Source organism: Pseudophryne corroboree, chromosome 1 (genome assembly GCF_028390025.1).
Source record: "Pseudophryne corroboree isolate aPseCor3 chromosome 1, aPseCor3.hap2, whole genome shotgun sequence".
NCBI lineage: Eukaryota > Metazoa > Chordata > Amphibia > Anura > Myobatrachidae > Pseudophryne > Pseudophryne corroboree.
Genome location: NC_086444.1, coordinates 399,686,429 through 399,713,586, shown reverse-complemented (window position 1 = coordinate 399,713,586; position 27,158 = coordinate 399,686,429). Strand labels below are relative to the sequence as shown.

Sequence of the window (27,158 nt, the reverse complement as noted above, 5' to 3'; positions counted from 1 at the left end):
ATTAATAAATGGGAAAAGAAAGCCCTAAGAAAACTCACTAAAGACAGCTCGATTATTTTTAAGGCTGCTGATAAGGGGGGGGGGGGGTTTATTATACAGGATCGGAAAGATTATATAAAGGAAGCGGAGAGACAGTTAGGAGATAAAACTTTTTACATAACACTACTAACTGACCCAACAGAGAAATACTTATTAGAACTCCAACACCTCCTTTCAGATGCAGTTGGGGAGCATGTCATCACAAAAGAAGAATACCAGTTTCTCTTCTGTTCTCATCCAATTGTACCAACTTATTATCACCTCCCCAAGATACACAAATCCCTCACGTCACCCCCTGGTCGTCCTATTATTTCTGGTGTAAGTTCCCTCACTTCTAATTTATCCCGTTATGTTGATTCACACTTACAGTCACGTGTTTCTACCCTGAGATCACACATCAAAGATACCACACACTTCTTAAATATGATAAAAGAAATAAAATGGGAGGACTCTTATGCGTTCTTGACATTAGACGTACAGAGCCTATATTCAAACATCCCCCATGATTTAGGTATACACACGATTGCTAATCGATTGGATAAAGTTGGAGACCTCAGGGAGAAACATAAACAGTTTATTTTGGACTCTATCTCTTTTATTTTAAAACATAATTATTTTTTATTTTTGGACACTTTTTATCTTTAGGTGATGGGCACAGCCATGGGGACCAGGTTCGCGCAGAGCTACGCCAATCTCTACATGGGCGAGGTCGAAGACCGGCTCGTGTGGGGGGGCGAGTTCGGTGTGCACCTGGTCCTCTATGGGCGTTACATAGATGATTTATTTATTATTTGGGATGGGGATTATGCATCGGCACTTTCCTTTGTCACGTATTTGAATAATAATTTATATAACCTCACTTTCACTCACTCCTTTAACACTTCCTTGATTAATTTTTGGATGTTTCGTTAGAAGTTGTAAATAAAAAAATTGCCACATGTAATTATGTAAAAGAGACAGGCACAAATGCCTATCTACACTTTAACAGTGCACATCACTCATCATGGAAAAAAGGCATCCCTAAGAGTCAATTATTACGTATCAGAAGAAACTGTTCTACTATGACTTCTTTTGACTCCCAAGCAAAAACCATGATAGATTCTTTTATAGATAGAGGGTACCCAAGCCACCTATTAGAAAAAGCACTGAATGAAGTTAAGAGTATCGAAAGAGATCAACTCCTTAATCCATCTAAGGATAGTTATAAAAATAAAAGAGATGAGAAACCATTTTCAGATATATCATTTATTTCAACTTATAATAACTGTCATGCAGAAGTAAGAGAAATTATATCGAAAAACTATAATATCTTAAAACAAGACAATATACTAGTAAATATTCTTCCAAAAGAACCTAATTTCATTTTTCGAAAGAATAAATCTCTCAAAAATATATTAGCCCCCTGCCACCTGAAAAGAATCGAGGAAGGTAACAATCCTAAAAGTAGCTTAGAAAGAACAGACTGGCTCACACAGTTGGGTAATAAAACTAAAGGGTTTTTTAAATGTGGAAGGAATAGATGCTTAACCTGCAACTTTACAGCTGATCATACTGTAAGGATTAATATAGATGGGGAAGAGAAACCATACGAAATAAAAACATATACGAATTGCAATACATTTTACGTAATCTATATGCTGACCTGCAGATGTAACTTAAAATATATTGGTAGGACTACACGTCCCTTAAAAGTAAGATTTCTTGAGCACCGCAGAAACATCCTGAAAAAAGTTCTAACACACAGTGTATCGAAACACTATGCGGATTTCCATAAAGGAAACCCCAAATGTCTGAAGGTGACAGGCTTAGAATTCATCAGTAAAACGATACGAGGGGGGGATCGGTCTAAGACCCTCTGTAAACAAGAAGTATTCTGGATGCTTAAAATGAATAGTATATTCCCTGCAGGTCTAAACGAGTCGGTAGAACTCAATTGCGTGATCTAAATCATGGAGTTTTACCCCTCACCTACCCAACCCTTCTCCCCCCCCCTTTTACCCCCTCTCCCCCCCCTCCTTCACCCCCCTCCCTTCCGTTACTCTCTTTCAGTGCCAATATATATTCTTTCAGTTATACTTGTTTTATCAGCGGGTTTCATTGAGCAAGTGGAACCTGCTGTTGTAACCTATAGCATAAAATAAAACAAGAGATCCCTTTCCAGTTCAATTGCTATAAGGTTTACTTATTTCCCATGAATAGTTGTTACGTCTCCCTAGAAGTAGATAATTACATACTAAGTAGTAATTATGTACGCCTATTTTTCCTGACATTTCCGCTTATTGATATGTTCCAAGCTAATATGTACAGATATTTACCTGATCATTGTATGAAGTACTTGTTTTCTATTTATATTAATATAACAATGGCTAAATAACTGGATGGTGAATAAGATGTAAGATTGTTCTGTATTTTTATTAAATGAAATCTTCCCTATCTGTCATAACAATGATTAGAAGATGGAAAGTGAGAGAAATAGATAATTTACGCAACTGTATAATGTTACCAGCCGGCTAAGACTGTTCCGTATTAACTATAGGATTTTATTAAATTAAATTCCCTCTATTTGCCAATATAATAATTTGATGACGGTAGGCTAGAAGAATAGATAATCTATGTAACTTTATTATGTTACGAGCCGGACGAATATAGATAGGTTTTCTAGCGCAATATGCATTCCACTAAGTGCCGGTCACGTGACCTCGTGTGCGCTATATGATTGGAGTAGAGATAGACTCCATCTCCATAACAACCTGTGCGGGTCATGGACCGGAAGTGACTACGTCCGCGGTACACAATTGGAGAAGATCTATCTCCATAACAACCTATGCGGGTCATTAACCGGAAGTCCGGAAGTCCGCGTGCGTTCCAGCACTTTCGGACTGAATTTGTGTATATTTTAACAACAACAATAAGGTATAATGGTTCATAGTGTATATTGTGTCTTTTATATTGCCTTGAGTCTATCTACATAATACATATAGTGATGATTTTTAGTAATTTACACACATGCAATGAGATGGATTGTCTGAACCAGTTGTAATGAATGGAGTAATTAACTCAGGTATAAATACACTACCAGTTAGGATCACAGTCACCTTTGATAAAGCAGCAGTTAGCTGTGAAACGCGTCAGGTGTGAGCCTGTGTCACCTTTTCACTGACTATTTATCACCGCTTGGACCTCTGTGGACTCTGCCAAAAAAGCGCTGTTATTTGTACCCACATCCATATAACAAGAACCGAACATCATCACAACTACGCACTACTGGTGAGGACTTTCCTGTTGTATTGCCACACTACTGGGACAGTTATTCCTCCAGCGTTGTTATTACAAGCATTCGGCCCGGGGATTGTGCAACAACCCCAGGATAAGGGACATTCTAATCGTGCGGGTCCCCTGGGGACATTGGATCAAGCGGCAAGTGATTAATCTATATGTATGGTGACAATAAGCTCATTAGTGCAGTGAGACCTATTTCATTTAAATATTTTATTGTAATTTTAATTCATTAAATATTATTGTAATTTTATCGACAATCCATCTCAGTCAGTGCTGTCTCATTTCTGTTTTTCTTACAGATTTAAAATGTGCAGAGATATAGATTTAAGACATGCCTCCCAACTGTCCCGATTCAAGACCGTCCCACTATTTGGGCACTGTCCCACCGGACGGCCGCAGTGTCCTGTGTGTGGGAATAAGGAGTTGGGAGATCCTGTTATCATTGCGTCAGCAAGTGATCCCTGAATAGATGGCATCTATACAGTGTAGGGAGGTGAGCCGGGGCTGCCCAACTGCTCGTGGAGCGCTGGGCACGTCCCCAAAATGATTAAAACAGTGTCGTGCCACGAGGCCATGCCACTCTCAATCGAGGCCAGGCCCCCTCCCACTCGAGGCCACTCCCCCTTTCCTGGACTCTTACCTACGGCACGCGAGGGTCCTGTTTTCAGCAAGCCAAAAGTTGGGAGGTATGTTTAAGAGGATCTTGTCAAAAATCAATCCAAAATCGAAATTGCAGTGTAATAAAGCTGTCCAGTATTTATGAGCTACATGCAAAAGCAGAAAGTGCTTACCCTGCATGCAAAAATATAAATTAATGTAGTTGACCCCTTGCAGTGGTTTGTCCAGGTGCACACTTAGGGGTATATTCAATAATACTGATAGGCTGGCTATTGAAGTCTATTATCGTGTATGACACCCAATGGAGATTTCAATGGGCGTGTGCAGACTATCTACCACCTTATATGGTCAAAGTTACATAGTAACATAGTATCTTAGGTTGAAAAAAGACAATTGTCCATCAGATTCAACCTATTTGTGGTCTCCTATGCACGATTATTTTGTATAAAATTTTGACTGAAGTTGCTGACTGCCGTTCCGATTAATCCCTCTTTTTTTATAATAACCATAGTGCGTGACTATGCCCCGTAACCCTGGATATCCTTATCCATTAGGAATTTATCTAACCCATTCTTAAAGGTGTTGACTGAGTTGGCCATTACAACACCCTCAGGCAGGGAATTCCAAACACGTATCGTCCTTACCGTAAAAAAGCCTTTACGCCGTATTGTGTGGAATCTCCTCTACTCTAACCTGAGCGAGTGTCCACGAGTACTCTGTGTTGATCTAACCAAAAACAGGTCCTGCGCAAGATCTGTATATTGTCCCCTTATATATTTGTAAATGTTGATCATGTCCCCTCTTAATCTCCTCTTTTCCAGTGTAAACATGCCTTGTCTTGCCAGCCTTTCCTCGTATTCCAGCGTCTCCATACCCTTAATTAGTTTGGTCGCCCGCCTTTGAACCTTTTCTAGCTCCCTGATATCCTTTTTGTAGTAAAGTGCCCAGAATTGTACACAGTATTCAAGGTGTGGCCTCACAAGGGATCTATATAACGGGAGTATAATACTCTCGTCCCTAGCATCAATTCCCCGTTTTATGCATGCTAATATCTTATTAGCCTTCTTTGCTGCAGTCCTACTTTGGGTACTACTGCTTAGTTTGTTATCTATGAGGACACCTAAGTCCTTTTCCAGTACAGAATCCCCTAATTTTACCCCATTTAGTAGGTAGGTGTTATTTTTGTTCTTGTTACCACAGTGCATTACCTTACACTTGTCTGTATTGAAGCGCATTCTCCATTTCGCTTGCCAAGATTCTAATTTAACTAAGTCATTCTGAAGCGAATCAGCATCCCCCTCCGCATTTATAACTTTACACAATTTGGAATCATCTGCAAAAATTGACACCATGCTCTCTAGACCTTCTCTTAGGTCGTTAATGAAAATATTGAACAATAGCGGTCCTAATACTGAGCCTTGCGGCACACCACTTAGCACTTCAGTCCAAGTTGAAAAAGATCCATTAACCACAACGCGCTGCTCCCTATTATCTAACCAGTTTTTGACCCAAGTGCATATTGTGCTTCCTAGCCCTGATTCTTGTAGCTTGTAGATAAGTCTCATGTGTGGTACAGTATCAAACGCTTTGGCAAAATCTAAAAAGATTACATCCACCACTTTACCCTGATCTAGGTTTGCGCTAACTGTTTCATAAAAGCCAAGTAAGTTGGTTTGTCAGGATCTGTCCTTCCTAAACCCATGTTGATTCCTTTTAGTGACCTTATTGACTTCAAGGAACTTCTGAATACTATCTCTTAAAATACCTTCCAATACTTTCCCCACTATAGATGTAAGACTAACTGGTCTATAATTACCTGGTACAGCTTTACTTCCCTTTTTGAATATAGGCACTACTTCCGCTATACTTGATATTACTGAATCCTTAAAGATCAAAAATAGCGGTTTTGCAAGTTCAGAATGAAGCTCCATTAGAACCCTTGGGTGAATACCATCGGGACCTGGTGACTTATTAATCTTTAAATGTTTTAATCGGTCACAGACTACATCCTCCCTTAAATAAGTACCTATCAGTGGGATATTCTCATTATTGAGATTATATGTTAGTCCCTGAATTGGGTCCTCTCTAGAAAATACTGTTGAAAAAAACTCATTTAGTGTGTCCGCTATGTCATTATCATTTTTGCTTAAGACTCCCAACTTGTCTTTTAAAGGGTCTATACTCTCCTTCTTTAATCTCTTGCTATTAATGTATTTAAAGAATTTTTTGGGATTCGCTTTGCTTTCCTTTGCTACTAGTTTTTCAGTTTCTACTTTAGCCGCTCTTATTTCCTTTTTGAATATTTTGTTACATTCCTTATAGTGCTGAAATGACTCTGCTTCCCCGTCAGATTTGTATTTTTTAAATGCTCGCCTTTTTTTGCCCATAAATTCCTTAATCTTTTTGTTAAGCCACATCGGTGTATGATTTTTATTCCTTTTTTTGCTGCTCGTAGGAATAAATTTGAGTGTATTTTTAGCTAGCAGGAATTTTAGTACCTCCCATTTCTCCGTAGTATTTTTTCCTAAAAACAAACCTTCCCATTCAATATCCCTGAAAAATACCCCCACACATTACACTAACAGCCTATAGCTGTTATGCGGTCACTCATAAGGTACTTTTAATCTCCAGGGAAATATCACCACCAAGAAGAATAATGAGACGGGAGTTGCCCCCTCTGCAATTCACTCACTGTGCTTCACTTGTATCTTTGCATGTAACATAAAACTCCAAGACCGATTCTATAATAGTCCAGGCAGGGGTTAAAGTGGGGGGAACGAGCGCTGTCACCTTACTTAGGCACATTTGGTACATCTAAAGCCTTAAGAGAGTTCAGCTGCGGAGGATGTGTGTGTGTGTGTGTGTGTGTGGGTGGGGCTAAACCGATACCTGTCTCTTTGGGCTTTACATCAACACAAATGTACTTCGTGGAACATTTACTAAGTAGTGATAAGAGCAGAGAAATGAGCCAGTGGAGAAGTTGCCCATGGCAACCAATCAGCACTGAAGTAACATCTATAATTTGCATACTATAAAATGATACAGAGCTGTTGATTGGTTCTTTACTGGCTCACTTCTCTGCTCTTATCACTGCTTAGTAAATGTCCCCCTTAGTCTTGGAGAGTGATAATGAGTAAGGGGCATTACGGTGTGTGGCATGTTGTGTAATGGGCATTACTATAGGGAGGAAAAATGAAAAATAATCTAAGGGGCATCAATCAGGATTTTTTTTTCTCTGTAGAGGCCAATGTCTGGGCGCGCAGGTTGCAAAACTGGGGTATAAGGCAGTCTTTTCTTGCAAGTCCACACCCCTTGCAGCAAGGCAACGACCTTGCGTCGAGGCTACACACACTTTGTGGAATGCTGTCGCCAAATTCTTTATTTTTAAAATGTTTATGGGGGTGGGGGCCCATTTTTAACTGTTTGCACTGGGAGTCAAATTGCCTAGAAACGGCCCTATTTGTTTAACTAAAATGCCATGGGATGGGGGAGAGGAGCCAGAGAGTTTTTAGGCAGGGGAGGAGCTAAATTTGTAGTTACGTCACTGCTTAATTCCCTGCACTACAGAAAAATAATGTAGTCCAGGCATGTGGGATGATCTCCCCCAACCTGGTTACAAACAATTAAAGGGCACATATTCTAGAAATCAAATGTTGGTAGGGCCTTACCACTTATTGGCTGGTTATCACCTGGCAATGTTACCTCACAAATTTCCATAGGATGTATGGAGGTGAGTGCACTATGTACCCTATCAACCCCATAATGACAGTTGCATCCGAGTGGGCAGCCATATTTGAAAGCGGAGAGTCCTCAATTTCAAATTAGGTGTCCCCTTACTATTTATTGTTTGGTAATCACCAGACAATAGCTAAAACAGTACAAAAAATAACAGTTTCCATAGATTTGGGGGTATCTAAAGCTCAATGCTCCCCCGTATTATATTCAATTAAAAAGTGCCTCATTTATTGCTGTAGGTTGTCTGATTTATAAAATGGTAGTCCTTGTAGAGCTACCATATTCTTCACATACTGTAAAAAGTGCTTCAACCGAGATAGCAAAAATATTTGAAATAAATGCATTTTTATTGCAATTGCAGATTTTTGTTTTATCAATACCTACACATAGGATGCTTTTTTTTTTTAAATCAGGTATTTTTTATAGGATCCTTCTTTTACTATTTTGGAAAGGTGGATTATTGGCAAAACAAGAACTGCAAAGTATTTATTTGTGGTGTTTATAAGAAAAAAAAATCACTTGCTTTTGGTTGCCTCTTTTGAAATTTCAATAAAAAACACTTTTTTTGGCCATTTAGGTAAAATATTTGTTGATGTATTAGAATGAGTGAAAAGACTAATGGTATTTTTGAAAATACAATGTCTTCTGAAGAAAACAAGGTATCATTTGTGTGAGTACTGCATAAAAAAAAATATCATTGATATTGTTGTAATTGGATGAATGCAAATGTAAAAAAATCACCATGGTTTGAAATGGTGTAGTGAATTCCCCCACAATATCTCAATCCCCTCCTTAAGTACTGCACAGGACCTTATAACAGTTACAGGGAGCATTATACGGGGCATACAAATTGTTCTCATTGACTTTGCTAGGGGTAAATTTATCATTAGCCACATTTTCAATGCCGATGTGATAAATACTTTTGACGTAAATTTGCAATTAATCTCTTGCTAGAAGGTGGGCTCTGATAACAGCCCGTCCAATCGAAGAGCTGGAAGAGAGATATCTTACATTATAATGCTTCATGGTTCTAGTCCCACGCATCCAATGTAAATTGTGGCGAATAAGAATCCTTATTATTGGCGACTGGATCTATTAATAAATATGCTGCTGTATAATACTGAATTTTATTAAATGCATCCCATGAAATAATAAAAGCACCTTGGTATACAGTATATAAACTATATTATATTTAAACTAGCTGCCTGGGGGGAGGGTTTAGCTAGAAACTACGGGTCATGCAGTGAGAATAGTGAGGAAGGAGGTAGTGAACAAAATGCGGGTGGAGAAGGTGGGAGGGAAAGAGCAGCCGTCAAGGGTATTAACATGGGTACTAACAAGGGTATTACCAAAGGTATTGCCAAAACACTAACTAATGATGATTATGGGTCATCACTACTGCATATAGAAAATAATGCCCCCAGCACAAAGGGAAATACTTATCTTAATTGTATGTATGTAAACGCTAGAAGCCTTACAGGCAAAAAGGGGGAACTAGAAGTCCTTGCAGCAAGCAAACAGTATGATATTATAGGCATTACTGAAACTTGGTGGGACGAATCTCATGATTAGACAGTCAATCTAGAGGGTTATACGCTGTTCAGGAGAGATAGATTAAATAAACGGGGTGGAGCGGTATGTCTTTACGATAAGCCGTTTTTAAAACTTGATATACGGGAAGACATTCACTAGGGGGCTGTAAATACTGTTGAGACATTATGGATAGAAATTGCATGCGGGGGAAAGGAAACAAAAAAGATCGTATTGGGGCTACAAGCCTCCTGGTATTAATGTGTCTGATGAGGGAATGTTACTGAAGCAAACTGAAAAAGCAGCAGGAGTAGGAGACGTAATAGTGATGGGAGATTTTAACTATATGGAGATAAATTGGACAAATGATTCATGGGATACTACTAGGATTAGTATGGTTTTTGAACACACTAAATGATAACTACTTACTTCAACTAATCGAGGAACCAACTAGGTACAATGCAATCTTAGACCTGGTATCAACTAACAATGGGGAATTGATATCAAATATTATAGTAGGGGAGCCCATGGGAAACAGTGACCACAATATGGTCACATTCAATATCAGTTTTCATAAGCAGTTCTATATTGGCTCAACTAGGACTCTAAACTTTAGCAAAGCCAACTTTGACATGATGAGGGACGCTTTAAGGGACATTGACTTGGAAATTTTGTTTCAAGGAAAACATACTACGGAGAAATGGGAGGTATTAAAATCACTGCTCGTTTCTCAAATGTATTCCCATGGGTAGTAAACAAAGGACTAAAAATTCCAAACCAATGTTGTTAACAAAAAGATTAAGAAACTCATGGGCAAAAAAGGCGAGCATTCAAAAAATACAAATCAGTTGGGAATGCAGAGTCATTCCAGCACTAAAAGGATTGTAACAAAATATACAAAAAAGAAATAAGAGTGGCTAAAGTAGAAATTGAAAAGCTAGTAGCAAAGGAAAGCAAATCAAACCCCAAATTTATTTTTAAATATATCAACAGCAAAAGATTAAAGAAGGAGAGTATAGGCCCTTTAAAGGACAAGCTGTGAGTCTTAATCAAAAACGATAATGACATAGCGGATAAATTAAATGAGTTTTTCTCATCGGTATTCACAAGAGAGGACCAGATGCACGGATTAACACACAATCTCAACAAAGATAATGTCTCACTGCTAAGTGCTTATTTAAGTGAGGAGGTAGTCTGTGACCAATTAAAAAAAATTAAGATTAATAAGTCACCTGGCCCCGACGCAATTCACTCAAGGGTTCTCTTGGAGCTTCACTCTGAACTAGCAAGACCGCTATTTTTGATCTTCAATGACTCGCTTACATCAGGCATGGTTTCCAAAGACTGGCGAATAGCGGAAGCAGTGCAGATATTCAAAAAAGGAAGTAAAGCTGAACCGGGTAATTATAGACCAGTCAGTCTTATAGTGGGGAAAGTACTGGAAGGTATTCTAAGGGATAGTATACAGAAGTTCATTGAAGTCAATAAGGTTATTAATAAGAACCAACATGGATTTGTGAAGGATAGATCATGTCAAACAAACTTACAAGGCTTTTATAAAACAGTTAGTGCGAACCTTGATCAGGGTAAGGAGGTGGATGTAATCTTTTTTGACTTTGCTAAAGCTTTCAACACAGTACCGCACATGAGACTTATCTATAAGTTTCAAGAACTGGGGCTAGGGAGCACAATATGCACTTGGGTCAGAAATTGGCTAAATAAGAGGGAGCAGCACGTTGTGGTAAATAAAACTTTTTCAAATTGGACTGAAGTACTAAATGGTGTGCCACAAGGGTCTGTACTTGGACCACGATTGTTCAACATTTTCATTACCGATCTAGCAGTAGATCTAGAGAGCATGGTGTACATTTTTGCAAACGATACCAAACTGTGTAAGGTTATAAATACAGAGGGAGATGCTGAGTCTCTTCAGAACGACTTAGTAAAACTGGACGTATGAGCAGCAAATGGAGAATTAGCTTGAATACTGACAAGTGTAAGGTAATGCACTTTGGTATTTAGAACAAAAATAACACCTACATACTAAATGGGGTACAATTAGGGGATTCTGTACTGAAAAAAGACTTAGATGTTCACATAGATAGCAAACTAAGCAGTAATACCCAAAGTAGTATTGCAGCAAAGAAGGCTGACAAGGTATTAGCATTTATAAAGTGGGGAATTGATGCAAGGGATGAGAGTGTTATACTCCCATTATATAGATCCCTAGTGAGGCCACATCTTGAATACTGCGCACAATTTTGGGCACCATACTACAAAAAGGATATCCAGGAACCACAGTGCATCCGGAAAGTATTCACAGCACTTCACTTTTTCCACATTTTGTTATGTTACAGCCTTATTCCAAAATGGAATAAATTCATTTTCCCCCTCAAACTTCTACACGCAATACCCCATAATGACAAAGTGAAAAAAGTTTTTTTTTAGATTTTTGCAAATGTATTAAAATGTAAAAAATCTAAGAAATCACATGTACATAAGTATTCATTCTTTACCATGAAGCTCAAAATTGAGCTTAGGCGCATCCTGTTTCCACTGATCATCCTTGAGATGTTACTACAGCTTAATTGGGGTCCACCTGTGGTAAATTAAGTTGACTGATCATGATTTGGAAAGGCACACAACTGTCTATATAAGGTCCCACACTTGACAGTGCATGTCTGAGCAAAAACCACACATGAAGTCAAAGGAATTGTCTGTAGACTTCCGAGACAAGATTGTCTCGAGGCACAAATCTGGAGAAGGGTACAGAAAAATGTCTGCTGCTTTGAAGGTCCCAATCATCACAGTGGCCTCCATCATCCGTTAATGAAGAAGTTTTGAACCATCAGGACTCTGCCTAGAGCTGGCCGACCATCTAAACTGAGTGATCGGGGGAGAAGGGCCCTAGTCAGGGAGGTGACCACGAACCCGATGGTCACTCTGTCAGAGCTACAGCATTCATCTTGGAGAGAGGAGAACATTCCAGAAGGACAACCATCTCTGCAGCAATCCACCAATCAGGCCTGTATGGTAGAGTGGCCAGACGGAAGCCACTCCGCCTAGAGTTTGACGAAATGCACCTGAAGGACTCTCAGACCATGAGAAACAAAATTCTCTGGTCTGATGAGACAAAGATTGAACTCTTTGGCGTGAAAGCCAGGCGTCATGTTTAGAGGAAACCAGGCACCGCTCATCACCAAGCCAATACCATCTCTACAGTGAAGCATGGTGGTGGCAGCATCATGCTGTGGGGATGTTTTTCAGCGGCAGGACCTGGAAGAGTAGTCAGGATAGAGGGAAAGATGAATATAGCAATGTACATAGACATCCTGGATGAAAACCTGCTCCAGAGCGCTCTTGACCTCAGACTGGGGTGACGGTTCATCTTTCAACAGGTCAACAACCCTAAGCACACAGCCAAGATATCAAAGGAGTGGCTTCAGTACAACTCTGTGAATGTCCTTGAGTGGCCCAGCCAGAGCCCAGACTTAAATCCAATTGAACATCTCTGGAGAGATCTGAAAATGGCTGTGCACCGATGCTTCCCATCAAACTTGATGGAGCTTGAGAGGTGCTGCAAAAAGGAATGGGCAAAACTGCCCAAAGATAGGTGTAACAAGCTTGTGGCATCATATTCAAAAAGACTTGAAGCTGTAATTGCTACCAAAGGTGCATCAACAAAGTATTGAGCAAAGGCTGTGAATACTTATGTACATGTGATTTCTTAGTTTTTAATTTTTAATAAATTTGCAAAAATCTAAAAAAAACATTTTTCACTATGTCGTTATGGGGTAGTGTGTGTAGAATTTTGAGGGAAAAATTATTTTATTCCATTTTGGAATAAGGCTGTAACATAACAAAATGTAGAAAAAGTGAAGTGCTATGAATACTTTCCGGATGCGCTGAAGAAAAGGTTCAGAGGCGGGCGACCAAACTAATTAAGGGTATGGAGATGCTGGAATACGAGGAAAGGCTTGCAAGGCTTGGCATGTTTACACTAGAAAAGAGGAGACTAAGAGGGTACATGATCAACATTTACAAATATATAAGGGGACAATACACAGAGCTTGCGGGGGAATCTGTTTTTGGTAAGATCAACACAGAGGACGTGTTGACACCCGCTTAGGTTAGCGGAGAGGAGATTTTGCACACAGTACGGACAATATGTGTTTGGAATTCCCTGCCTGAGAGAGTAGTAATGGCGGACTCGGTCAACACTTTTAAGAATGGGCTAGATAAATACCTAATGGATAAGGATATACTGTACAGGGTTATGGTGCGTAGTCATGCACTATAGTTATAAAAAAAAAAAAAAGAGGACTAAACACAACGGCCGACATTAGCAACAGTCAAAATTAATCCTAATAATAATACAGTGTAGGAGATAACAAATAGGTTGAACTCGATGGACAAATTGTCTTTTTTCAACCTCAGAAACTATGTTAGTATATTACTATATTATATGCAGTTATGCACAATTAAGGACACAGTGTACATTGGACCCAAAGGATTCCTTACATTTCTTTAACAATAAATACAATCTTATCTTTGTAAGACTTTAGAAAAGTCCTAGAATTATTTACCACAATTATTTACTGCCCTTATAGTTATATAGCTATAAGGGCAGTTTCAGCCTACATACATGTTTCAAATAAATAATGCTGATATAATAAATTGACCCTACTGTGAAAGAAAGCGTGCACCAATGTTTCTGTGCTGAAGAAAGTGCTGCCTTCCCTTATGCAGTCACATTCCATAATGTAGGGAACCTAACAGTAATCATGGAGTCATGCAGCTCAGAATCTATTCATACATAGCTTTGCTAGTGTCTACATTAGGAAAGAATTATTTTTATCTCACACTTCTGCAAAACAAAAGTTTTGATGACTCAGTCGCTGTGTGCACATAGATCTGTGTTGCCTATTTTTGCAGATATACGTATACTGGGTCCTGTAAATCGTAAATTACGAGAGGCTCAGTAAAACAGTTTTATTGTATTTTCAAATGTAAACTACTACACTAGCATTATGGAGCATTATATGAAAGGTGGGTATCACATAGGAATTCCGAAGTTAGTATGGATCATAAGTATAAGAGAAACATCCTGAACCTGTAAGGTGGTTTCTTGAGGACTTAGCTTTAACCTTGAGGACTGGGGCAGACACTATGGGTTGCAGTTAAAATGCGGGCTGTCAAGATCCAGGCATTCAGTATACTGACGCCGACATCCCGACAGCCAACAATGCCGACAGCCAGAATCCCAGCCCACCAGGGCTATTCCCACATGTGGTTGTCCACGACACCCATACGTTGGGAACAGATCCTGTTGCAAGCGCAGCGAGCCACTGAGCCTGCAAAGGGACTCTTAGCACTCACCCCGCTGCCGGCATTCTGGCGCGCAGGATGCCGCTGTCAGAATATTGACAGCCGGCATCCCGTCCGCCTGTAAAACATATGTAATACACCACAAGTGGGGGTTTGTCTACAATGCTGGCTATGACCTTTGACCTGAGTATAGACCATATGAATTTAAGATAAAGCATTCAGAAACACTATTAGTTCTTTACTGCCATCAAGCTGATGAATGTGGGACTGGTTGTCCATCACCCAAGTGCTGGGGCAGATTTGGGACTTAGGGGTCTATTTACTAAGGCTTGAATGGAGATAAAGTGCATAGAGATAAAGTACCAGCCAACCAGCCAACTACCTGGCATGTGTTTAAAGTCGTCAGCAGTGGGGCCGGCATTGGCAAGTGCATACATACTTGCCAATGCCTTCAGCGATGAGGAAAGGCTGGGTTGGGGGGGGGGGGGGGGGGGGGGGGGAAGTGGGAACCATGCTGCATTCAGCCCTCACAAAGTGCATATCGTGAAAAATGTGTTGGAATCGGGCACATCATCCACGATATCGTCTAGTGTGTACCAGGCTTTAGAGTTACCCTGTTAACATTTCTAATAGTGACCTTACATAGGGACTTATTTAGACTGATCTCTGTGCACAGACACAAATGGTGAGTTTTGCAAACTGTGCAGATGCAAAATTACACTATTTTGTGTATGTCTGAGTTGACAGAACTTGGCCCCATCTCTCTTTATGTGAAACTTGGTTGGACATGCCTAACGGCCAACCAGAAGATATTGCATGTGACCCGCAGAAGTGCCCAGTCGCTGAACAATCTGGCCGATATGTTGTGCCAATTTACTTGGAAACGACACACAGTATCGTGCCGAGATCGTTCTAGTGTGTACTCTCCCTAAGAGATTACAGATGACTGTCTACAATCCATACTTGCCTACCTGACCCTCTCCATGAGGGAGAAAATGCTCTCTTCCTGGACTTTCCTGGTAATGTATGATTGCCATCACCTGTGGTGAGCTAGTTAATTGAAAATAAAGGTGTTTCGCCACAGGTGATGGCAATCATACATTACCAGGAAAGTCCAGGAAGAGAGCATTTTCTCCCTCATGGAGAGGGTCAGGTAGGCAAGTATGGATTGTAGAAAGTCATCTGTAATCTCTTAGGGAGAGTACACACTAGAACGATCTCGGCACGATACTGTGTGTTGTTTCCAAGTAAATGCTACAATCCCAGCAATCTACATTAACAATGTTCAAATGAGGCCAGTGATGGCATCCATTTAGATTTTAGGCAGACAAGGGTTCATGTAAGGAATTATAGTGAAACTATTGGTAGTGCAAGTACCCTGCAGGTGGTACAGATATAACCTATGTAGAGAGATTTAGATTTAGGTGGGGTGTGTTCAAACTGAAATGTGAATAGCAGTGTAAAAATAAAGCTGTCTGAAATGTGTGGGCTACATGCAGAAGCAGCCAGTATTTGCCCTGCACAGAAAAAGTATAAATGTATTTGCTCCCCTTGCATGGCTTTTCTTGCTTGACTTGCAATCAGACCCTTTATGTGGTACTGGCCTTTTCAATGTATTTTATGCGGATGCAATCTACTTATTATACAGGGGGGGGGGGGGGGGGGGGGTTTTACCTAATTTGTCAGGCCCAGGCCCCACAATCTCTGATGGCAGCCCTGCTCGCAGCACCTTGACTGTTGTTTATCACCAGCCCATTATTTGGCAAACATGAAGGCCACAATATATTTGAGGGCTACACTGCATAGCCCACAGAATTGGTTGCCTGCATTGAATAACCCACAAAGAATCCGGCTCTGTATTTAAACCCACCTCAGATATGGGGCTCAACAATGTATACTCACGAGAAATGTGGGGGGAAATTAAAACAAGTGGCTGGTTTCCAAAACTGTTGATTGTCAGTGGTTCTGCATGTGGGATATCAAATGGTTAGGATATTAAATGGAATGGCATATTATGCATTTAATGTTGCCATTTTGAATACCTCATTAAATCAATGGCTCAGTTAATGAATAATCCTATATGATAACTGGTTAACTGCTCCTCACCTCTGTTATGTGCACCAGTGGCCACTGGAGGTCACCACAAAGACCATATGAAAATGAAAGTGATCATGCAGGGAGATGTTACACTGGACAACCCACCATATACTGCCCCTATATGCACAATGCACCCCCATACCGCTCCATATAGTGCACCATATGTACATGGCACATCCCGCCTCCATATATTGCTTCCGCCATATACCGCATGCTCTGCACCCACTCCTCCATATACTATGCTGCAACCCCAGGTTACTTGCCATCCCAGGACTCGGCAATAAGTAGCAGAAGTAACCAGGAAACAGATGTAGGAACCACCACCGCAGCACTCAGAGTGGAGGCATCGGGGACACGTGTGGCCACTTACCGGCGGAGGGAGAAGGTGAATCAGTCCAGCAGGAAGGGGTGAGACCCTCTGTGGGGTGAGCAATGCGGTGACCGGGAGGAGGAGGGGTTGGCACTGGGGCTGCTGATGATGCAGGTGAGGAGACAGATAATCAGCTCAACTGCCTTATATATACTGTGCACCAGTGTAGGGGTGGGGTCCTGTTCTTGCCCCTCCCACACCATGCACAGGCCATACCCAGACCCCTCAGGCCAGCTGCTGGTGGCTACTGGTGTCCTCTACCCACAGACTGGGTAAGAGCTGTGCAGGGGCTGGTGAGCTTACATGTACCAGTACTGGTGTATATAGTGCAGCATCATTATCAGACTGCCCATTACAGATATACAGCATCTATATATATATATATATATATATATATAATAAGAATTTACTTACCGATAATTCTATTTCTCGTAGTCCGTAGTGGATGCTGGGGACTCCGTCAGGACCATGGGGATAGCGGCTCCGCTGGCGACAGGGCACAAAATTAAAAGTTTGACCACTAGGTGGTGTGCACTGGCTCCTCCCCCTATGACCCTCCTCCAAGCCTCAGTTAGGATACTGTGCCCGGACGAGCGTACACAATAAGGAAGGATTTTGAATCCCGGATAAGACTCATACCAGCCACACCAATCACACTGTACAACTTGTGATCTGAACCCAGTTAACAGCATGATAACAGAGGAGCCTCTGAAAAGATGGCTTCCAACAATAATAACCCGATTTTTTGTAACAATAACTATGTACAAGTATTGCAGACAATCCGCACTTGGGATGGGCGCCCAGCATCCACTACGGACTACGAGAAATAGAATTATCGGTAAGTAAATTCTTATTTTCTCTGACGTCCTAAGTGGATGCTGGGAACTCCGTCAGGACCATGGGGATTATACCAAAGCTCCCAAACGGGCGGGAGAGTGCGGATGACTCTGCAGCACCGAATGAGAGAACTCCAGGTCCTCCTTAGCCAGGGTATCAAATTTGTAGAATTTTACAAACGTGCTCTCCCCTGACAACGTAGCTGCTCGGCAGAGTTGTAATGCCGAGACCCCTCGGGCAGCCGCCCAAGATGAGCCCACCTTCCTTGTGGAGTGGGCATTTACAGATTTTGGCTGTGGCAGGCCTGCCACAGAATGCGCAAGTTGCATTGTGCTACAAATCCAACGAGCAATCGTCTGCTTAGATGCAGGAGCACCCAGCTTGTTGGGTGCATACAGTATAAACAGCGAGTCAGACTTTCTGACTCCAGCCGTCCTTGAAATATATATTTTTAAGGCTCTGACAACGTCCAACAACTTGGAGTCCTCCAAGCCGCTAGAAGCCGCAGGCACCACAATAGGTTGGTTCAGGTGAAACGCTGATACCACCTTAGGGAGAAACTGAGGACGCGTCCGCAGTTCTGCCCTGTCCGAATGGAAAATCAGATATGGGCTTTTGTACGATAAAGCCGCCAATTCTGACACTCTCCTGGCCGAAGCCAGGGCCAGTAGCATGGTCACTTTCCATGTAAGATATTTCAAATCCACCGATTTAAGTGGCTCAAACCAATGGGATTTGAGGAATTCCAAAACTACATTGAGATCCCACGGTGCCACTGGAGGCACAACCGGGGGCTGTATATGTAGTACTCCTTTGACAAAAGTTTTGACTTCAGGAACTGAAGCCAATTCTTTTTGGAAGAAGATCGACAGGGCCGAAATTTGAACCTTAATGGACCCCAATTTGAGGCCCATAGACACTCCTGTTTGCAGGAAATGTAGGAATCGACCCAGTTGAAATTCCTCCGTCGGGGCCCTCTTGGCCTCACACCACGCAACATATTTTCTCCAAATGCGGTGATAATGCTGTGCGGTCACTTCCTTCCTGGCCTTAATCAGGGTAGGAATGACTTCTTCCGGAATGCCTTTTTCCTTCAGGATCCGGCGTTCAACCGCCATGCCGTCAAACGCAGCCGCGGTAAGTCTTGGAATAGACAAGGTCCCTGCTGAAGCAGATCCCTTCTTAGGGGTAGGGGCCACGGATCTTCCGTGAGCATCTCCTGAAGTTCCGGGTACCAAGTCCTTCTTGGCCAATCCGGAGCCACGAGTATCGTTCTTACTCCCCTTTGCCGTATAATTCTCAGTACCTTGGGTATGAGAGGCAGAGGAGGGAACACATACACTGACTGGTACACCCATGGTGTTACCAGGGCGTCCACAGCTATTGCCTGAGGATCTCTTGACCTGGCGCAATACCTGTCCAGTTTTTTGTTGAGGCGGGACGCCATCATGTCCACCATTGGTTTTTCCCAACGGATCGCAAGCATGTGGAAAACTTCTGGATGAAGTCCCCACTCTCCCGGGTGAAGGTCGTGTCTGCTGAGGAAGTCTGCTTCCCAGTTGTCCACTCCCGGAATGAACACTGCTGACAGTGCTATCACATGATTTTCCGCCCAGCGAAGAATCCTCGCAGCTTCTGCCATTGCCCCCCTGCTTCTTGTGCCGCCCTGTCTGTTTACGTGGGCGACTGCCGTGATGTTGTCCGACTGGATCAACACCGGCTGACCCTGAAGCAGAGGTTTTGCCAGGCTTAGAGCATTGTAGATCGCTCTTAGCTCCAGTATATTTATGTGAAGAGACGTCTCCAGGCTTGACCACACGCCCTGGAAGTTTCTTCCCTGTGTGACTGCTCCCCAGCCTCTCAGACTGGCATCCGTGGTCACCAGGACCCAGTCCTGTATGCCGAATCTGCGGCCCTCTAACAGATGAGCACTCTGCAACCACCACAGAAGAGACACCCTTGTCCTCGGAGACAAGGTTATCCGCTGATGCATCTGCAGATGCGATCCGGACCATTTGTCCAGCAGATCCCACTGAAAAATTAGTGCGTGGAATCTGCCGAATGGAATCGCTTCGTAAGAAGCCACCATTTTTCCCAGGACTCTTGTGCATTGATGCACAGACACTTTTCCTGGTTTTAGGAGGTTTCCGACAAGTTCGGATAACTCCCTGGCTTTCTCCTCCGGAAGAAACACCTTTTTCTGAACAGTGTCCAGAATCATCCCTAGGAACAGCAGACGTGTCGTCGGGCTCAGCTGGGATTTTGGAAAATTTAGAATCCACCCGTGCTGTTGCAGCACTACTTGGGTTAGTGCTACCCCGGCCTCTAACTGTTCTCTGGATCTTGCCCTTATCAGGAGATCGTCCAAGTAAGGGATAATTAATACGCCTTTTCTTCGAAGAAGAATCATAATTTCGGCCATTACCTTGGTAAAGACCCGGGGTGCCGTGGACAATCCAAACGGCAGCGTCTGAAACTGATAATGACAGTTTTGTACCACGAACCTGAGGTACCCTTGTGTGAAGGGCAGATTGGGACATGGAGGTAAGCATCCTTGATGTCCAAGGACACCATAAAGTCCCCTTCTTCCAGATTCGCTATCACTGCTCTGAGTGACTCCATCTTGAACTTGAACTTTTGTATGTACATGTTCAAAGACTTCAGATTTAGAATAGGTCTTACCGAGCCGTCCGGCTTCGGTACCACAAACAGCGTGGAATAATACCCCTTTCCTTGTTGTAGGAGGGGTACCTTGACTATCACCTGCTGAGAATACAGCTTGTGAATGGCTTCCAATACCGTCTCCCTGTCGGAAGGAGACGTTGGTAAAGCAGACTTCAGGAACCGGCGAGGGGGAGACGTCTCGAATTCCAACCTGTAACCCTGAGATACTACCTGCAGGATCCAGGGGTCCACTTGTGAGTGAGCCCACTGCGCGCTGAAATTCTTGAGGCGACCCCCCACCGCACCTGAGTCCGCTTGTAAGGCCCCAGCGTCATGCTGAGGACTTTGCAGAAGCGGGGGAGGGCTTCTGCTCCTGAGAGGGAGCTGCTTGCTGCAGTCTCTTACCCTTTCCTTTGCCTCGGGGCAGATATGAATGTCCTTTTGCCCGCTTGTTCTTATGGGAACGAAAGGGCTGCGGCTGAAAAGACGGTGTCTGTTTCTGCTGGGAGGTGACCTGAGGTAAAAAGGTGGATTTTCCGGCTGTTGCCGTGGCCACCAAGTCCGATAGACCGACCCCAAATAACTCCTCCCCTTTATACGGCAATACTTCCATATGCCGCTTGGAATCCGCATCACCTGACCACTGTCGCGTCCATAAACTTCTTCTGGCAGAGATGGACAGCGCACTTACCCTTGATGCCAGAGTGCAAATATCCCTCTGTACATCTCGCATATAAAGAAATGCATCCTTTAAATGCTCTATAGTCAATAAAATACTGTCCCTATCCAGGGTATCAATATTTTCAGTCAGTGACTCCGACCAAGCCACCCCAGCACTGCACATCCATGCTGATGCGATAGCTGGTCGCAGTATAACACCAGTATGTGTGTATATACTTTTTAGGGTATTTTCCAGCCTCCTATCAGCTGGGTCTTTGAGGGCGGCCGTTTCTGGGGACGGTAACGCCACTTGTTTTGATAAGCGTGTGAGCGCCTTATCTACCCTAGGGGGTGTTTCCCAGCGCGCCCTAACCTCTGGCGGGAAAGGGTATAATGCCAATAACTTCTTTGAAATTAGCAGTTTTTTATCGGGGGTAACCCACGCTTCATCACACACTTCATTCAATTCATCTGATTCAGGAAAAACTACAGGTAGTTTTTTCACACCCCACATAATACCCCTTTTTGTGGTACTTGCAGTATCAGAAATATGCAAAGCCTCCTTCATTGCCGTGATCATGTAATGTGTGGCCCTACTGGAAAATACGTTTGCTTCTTCACCGTCGACACTGGAGTCAGTGTCCGTGTCGGTGTCCGTATCGACCGACTGAGGTAATGGGCGTGTAAAGCCCCTGACGGTGTCTGAGACGCCTGGACAGGTACTAATTGGTTTGCCTGCCGTCTCATGTCGTCAACCGACTTTTGCAGCGTGCTGACTCTATCACGTAATTCCATAAACAAAGCCATCCATTCCGGTGTCGACTCCCTAGGGGGTGACATCACCACTACAGGCAATTGCTCCACCTCCACACCAACATCGTCCTCATACATGTCGACACACACGTACCGACACACAGCAGACACACCGGGAATGCTCTGATAGAAGACAGGACCCCACTAGCCCTTTGGGGAGACAGAGGGAGAGTTTGCCAGCACACACCCAAGCGCTATAAATATATAGGGACAACCTTAAATAAGTGTGTTCCCCTTATAGCAGCTTAAATATTATGAATATCGCCAAATAAGTGCCTCCCCTCTCTGATTTTACCCTGTTTCTGTAGTGCAGTGCAGGGGAGAGCTTGGGAGCCTTCCTACCAGCGGAGCTGTGTGGGAAAAATGGCGCTGTGTGCTGAGGAGATAGGCCCCGCCCCCTTTTCGGCGGGCTCTTCTCCCGTTTTTTTCTGTAATCCTGGCAGGGGTTAAATACATCCATATAGCCCAGGGGCTATATGTGATGTATTTTTAGCCAGTATAGGTAATCTCATTGCTGCCCAGGGCGCCCCCCCCAGCGCCCTGCACCCTCAGTGACCGCGGTGTGAAGTGTGCTGAGAGCAATGGCGCACAGCTGCAGTGCTGTGCGCTACCTTAAGAAGACTGGGAAGTCTTCAGCCGCCGATTTCTGGACCTCTTCTCTCTTCAGCATCTGTAAGAGGGCCGGCGGCGCGGCTCCGGTGACCCATCCAGGCTGTACCTGTGATCGTCCCTCTGGAGCTAATGTCCAGTAGCCTAAGAAGCCCAATCCATCCTGCACGCAGGTGAGTTCGCTTCTTCTCCCCTTAGTCCCGCGTTGCAGTGAGCCTGTTGCCAGCAGGACTCACTGAAAATAAAAAAAACCTAACAAACTTTTATTCTAAGCAGCCCTTTAGGAGAGCCACCTAGATTGCACCCTTCTCGGCCGGGCACAAAAATCTAACTGAGGCTTGGAGGAGGGTCATAGGGGGAGGAGCCAGTGCACACCACCTAGTGGTCAAACTTTTAATTTTGTGCCCTGTCTCCTGCGGAGCCGCTATCCCCATGGTCCTGACGGAGTCCCCAGCATCCACTTAGGACGTCAGAGAAATATATATATATATATATATATAAAAGTCTAATGGTACACCCTCAGCACGTGAGAGCCCCAGCCCCAAGCAGCGGGACTTCCAGAAAACCGGCAGCTCCTGTGTGAGTAGCGACCTTCCCACCAAATAATCTGGCTGTGGTGTCTGTCATATTGATGGGCTTTTAACTAGTCTCATATAAAGGGCTTGTGCAATATTTCATTACATAATGTATTGGTAAAATGGTTATATACAGACATAATCACCATAATGTTACTGCAAATTGATTGCTGTCAATGTGTGAAACAAAGTTGTGTGTGATAAAAGTTTCCAGGTTTACCATTGCACATGAAGAGCACATTTAATTAGATCACAGTAGCGTACATAAGCTGCACTATTACTCATGGTCGGTTGCTCAGGCTGAGTTTCTGGCTTGTATGATTCACATCACTGCACTGTCATCTGACTAGCTGTTCTCTTCCTTCTTTTCTCTCCTAAATCCTCTATTATAATAAACACACTGGAAATAAAAGCCATAATTAATTTCCAAAAGTGCTTTTTGTGCATTAGAAATAATACAATAAAGTTTTTGCTATACCAAATTCAGGGCTGGATTCATGTATGAAAAAAAAACACGTACTGTAACCACACCTCCCGCAGACGGGGGATGGGGGAAGACACAGTTGGGAGAGCGAGTGATCAACGCTGCTCTGTTCTGCAAAGTGGAGCCAGGGTATGCCCAGCCATTCAGGGAGCACTGGGCAATGGACATGCCCCCAAAATGATGAAAATGGGGGCCGTGGTGAGAGGCCATGCCCCCTCACTCGAGGCCCCGCCCCATCCAAATGAGGCCCCACCCACTTTCAAAAGTTGGAAGGTATGCTATAACTTTGTGTATGGAACAAACCATGTTGCCATGTAAGGGGAGCAAATACATTTATATTTTTTCTGTGCAGGGTAAATACTGGCTGTTTCTGCATGTAGCCCACACATGTTAGACAGTTTTATTTTTGCACTACAATTTAGATTTCAGTTTGAAAACACCCCACCCAAATCTAAAGCTCTCTCATACTTACCTACCCTCCCAGAATGGCCAGGAGGCTCCCGAAAATCAGGTGCCACTCCCGGCCCCCCCGGAAAGGTGGGCAAGTTTCCCACAGTGGCAACCCCCTTGCAATACTCCTTTGGCTGCCCACTTAAGAGTAATAGCGGCATTGCATAGTGGAGGATGGCCACGATGACGAGACCGCCATGCCCATATTCCGCGTCACACGCCTGTACCACCCCCTGTAGCACAGAGCTGACTGCCCTCTCCCGGATGGGGGAAACAGGATGTAAACAACCCTGATCTCTCTGCACATGTTACAGCTGTCCCACATGCAGCGCAACATGGTTTTGCCCAATTGCTTGTTTTTTTTTTGCTTATCTTACATACATGAATCATGCCCTCAATGCATCCAAAAAACGACACTAGATACACTCCATTCTACCGGCCGGACCAATTTAAATAGTGCAGGAACTGCTCTAGTCTCATGTGCAAAATGGGTGTAAATGGACAATTTAATATGACAGTATATCAGACTGTTGTAAACATAAGAGCAATATTAAAATGCTCATTAAAAAAACAATATGGTATAGATAATAATAAAAAAAAATAATACACAAGTAAGACAAGTAGACGATAATAAACAAATAGTATTCATTCAGTTCTATATTAAATTGTAAAATGGTACAATATGAGTAACATTCAGACCACCTTATTTGTTGCATTGTATTTTATGCATCTGTTCTTTTAGGGTTCAGCTTTATGCAGCTGTCACACAGACATTTTGGAATACTACCATTTTCTCGCTCTTTTACCATCACTACTATGCTAGAGCACTCCTCTAACTGTTAAAGTTAAAGTGCTCATCCAAAAGAAGGGGGTTTACTTTGTAGTCTGTGTTTGGGGTATCTTGCCTATGGCTGGTATAAGTGTATGTATACAGCACGGACGTGCAGTCAGGGGAGGCCGTGCCCAGGGCCGGTGCAAGGGTGTTCGGCGCCCCCCTGCAAACTATAAATTTGCGCCCTCCCTACCATACTCAATAAAGGGACAGTGCATGCCAAAGTCGCATGCCGCAAATGGGTGGGGCAATGCCACACAATAGTACCAATTGCAAAATTGCTAATGATAAAATCGCATGCTGGGTGTTGCCCAGCACAGGGCTGATTTGTGGATGCCCCCTGCCTCTGCAGCCAGGCAGCAAAGGCAGACGCAGAGCTGCACCGAACACGCCTCCGTTTCCCACGCCCGATCAAACGCGCGCCACCTCCCCTTCAACACCACGTTGCTGCCCCGTACCACCCCGCAAATGCCTCCGCCTGTCAATCAGGCAGAGGCATTTGCATAACTGAGATGCGATCGCATCTCCCCACCCGCGCAGAGTGGGTATTGTGTGTGTGCACTGCGGGGGAAAGAGGGGAGATGCTATCGCATCTCAATAGTGACTGCTACTGAATACCCCTTCAGTTGTCTTGCCTTGTCCCCCCGGCTTAACTTAACTTACCTTTCTGCCAAACGCGGACCCGCTTTGCCTCCGATGTGTGCAGCATCACTGGTATGTGTGCTGGAGCTCCCTTTCTGCTGGGTAGGGGCTTGGAGCCTCTTCTCGCAATATGGATGGACCGCTCTAATAGTTGTGCCAGTAGGCTGCCTGTAATGCAAGAATGCTGTGATGGGTAACATGCTTAGGGGCATAGGGCTACAGATGACAAGTGGCCCCACAGAAAATCTTCCTGCTATAGGTGACCTGCCAGTGCTCGAAGTGGCTGCTGTATACCGCCCCACTTTGAGCAATACATACATATATCTCTATCTCTATATATATATATATATATTAGAGATGAGCGGGTTCGGTTTCTCTGAATCCGAACCCGCCCGAACTTCATGTTTTTTTACACGGGTCCGAGCGACTCGGATCTTCCCGCCTTGCTCGGTTAACCCGAGCGCGCCCGAACGTCATCATCACGCTGTCGGATTCTCGCGAGGCTCGGATTCTATCGCGAGACTCGGATTCTATATAAGGAGCCGCGCGTCGCGGCCATTTTCACACGTGCATTGAGATTGATAGGGAGAGGACGTGGCTGGCGTCCTCTCCGTTTAGAAATTAAAATAGATAGGAGAGTGAGAGTGAGACACTTCATTTACTTACTGGAGCTTAGGAGGAGTTATACTAGTGACTGATGACCAGTGACCTGACCCACCAGTGCAGTTTTATAATTTATTATTATTTAATAATCCGTTCTGTTCTTGTTCTCTGCCTGAAAAAAACGATACACAGTGACTCAGTCACACTCACATACCATATCTGTGCTCAGCCCAGTGTGCTGCATCATCTATGTATAATATCTGACTGTGCTCACACAGCTTAATTGTGGGGGAGACTGGGGAGCAGTTATAGGTTATAGCAGGAGCCAGGAGTACATATTAAACAGTGCACACTTTTGCTGCCAGAGTGCCACTGCCAGTGTGACTGACCACTGACCACTGTGACCAGTGACCTGACCACACTGACCACCAGTATAGTATATTGGCCCTCATTCCGAGTTGTTCGCTCGGTATTTTTCATCGCATCGCAATGAAAATCCGCTTAGTACGCATGCGCAATGTTCGCACTGCGACTGCGCCAAGTAACTTTGCTATGTAGAAAGTAATTTTACTCGCGGCTTTTTCATCGCTCCGGCGATCGTAATGTGATTGACAGGAAATGGGTGTTACTGGGCGGAAACACGGCGTTTCAGGGGCGTGTGGCTGAAAACGCTACCGTTTCCGGAAAAAACGCAGGAGTGGCCGGAGAAACGGAGGAGTGTCTGGGCGAACGCTGGGTGTGTTTGTGACGTCAACCAGGAACGACAAGCACTGAACTGATCGCACAGGCAGAGTAAGTCTGAAGCTACTCTGAAACTGCTAAGTAGTTAGTAATCGCAATATTGCGAATACATCGGTCGCAATTGTAAGAAGCTAAGATTCACTCCCAGTAGGCGGCGGCTTAGCGTGTGTAACTCTGCTAAATTCGCCTTGCGACCGATCAACTCGGAATGAGGGCCATTGTGATTGTCTGCCTGAAAAAGTACACTCGTCG

The 27,158-nt window shown here is 43.6% G+C and overlaps 1 long non-coding RNA gene across 1 annotated transcript; it reads right to left on the bottom strand.

Moving 5' to 3' along the window:
* Window positions 1–23,376: 23,376 nt before the first annotated feature.
* On the bottom strand, window positions 23,377–25,726 carry LOC134889538 (uncharacterized). The gene is made up of 2 exons (XR_010171267.1): window positions 25,584–25,726; window positions 23,377–23,554 (listed from the first exon to the last, which is right to left on the bottom strand). It is a non-coding gene; the product is annotated as an uncharacterized LOC134889538 (long non-coding RNA).
* Between the last annotated feature and the right edge of the window lie 1,432 nt (window positions 25,727–27,158).